Source organism: Frankliniella occidentalis, unplaced genomic scaffold (assembly GCF_000697945.3).
Source record: "Frankliniella occidentalis isolate FOCC.00 unplaced genomic scaffold, Focc_3.1 Scaffold12, whole genome shotgun sequence".
Taxonomy (NCBI): domain Eukaryota; kingdom Metazoa; phylum Arthropoda; class Insecta; order Thysanoptera; family Thripidae; genus Frankliniella; species Frankliniella occidentalis.
This window is the reverse complement of record NW_026267142.1, coordinates 419,868-420,814: the sequence shown is the minus strand read 5'-3', so window position 1 is coordinate 420,814 and position 947 is coordinate 419,868.

Genomic DNA, 947 nt, shown 5'->3' with positions numbered 1-947 from the left:
GGGGGGTCCTCTTTCAGCCGACCAAAATGTAATGGGTGGCACCCCGAATAATGAGCCCGCGGAGCAAGCGGAGCACGCGGAAGGGAAGGCGCCGGAGGGGAGCGGCACACACTGGAGATGCGCCTGAGTGAGGCTGGAGACACAATTATTCCAGCGCTCACCTGTTATTACCCACCCTCCCCGCTGTCCCCTTGTCCTTCTTTATTTCCACAATACTCCTGATATCACGCACTGCTCAAAAAAAAAAGTTACCGCGCGTGCGTGAACATCGCGGGGCTGGGTGGGCTGGGCCGTGGCGAGCAGACGGAAGCTATCAGCAGCGAGAGCAAGAGTAAAATGCCAGCTTCCAGCGTAGCAACGTCTTATGGGAAGTTTTACCCCTGAGAGACTTGTATGGCACAGATCCGTAACCCTGGAGTGACAGTCAATGTCTGTTACTGAAGCAGCTCGTATAGATGTCTGTACTGGGTTTCAGTGTTATTTTCTGGTTTTTAACTACAGAATTGTAAACTCAGTGAACTTAAAAATATTTATTGTAAGGCCGGGCCCAGTGCGCAATGACTATATCGGAACGATAACGTTTCGATGTCGTAGTCGACAATGTATCGAAATCAGAACGTTAACGACACAAAATTGGTTCTGATTTCGATACATTGTCGACTGTCGACTATGACATCGAAACGTTATCGTTACGATGTAGTCACTGGGGGGGACTTAAACGCATGGCAAGGTGATCCAAACTTTCTAAAGCAGGAATATTTTCGCCGTGCAAAAAATAATAAAAATAATATTGCATCCTAAGTGGTCGTTAGTTATAACTTTGTGCTTGGAGCACTAATTCACTCTGTCATAAATGTAGTCTAATTATTTTTGAACATTTTGCACGTAACTGACTGGTCTCTTATTTACTTGATGTCGAGGTAGGTACTTATTCAGGTTGATTGTAA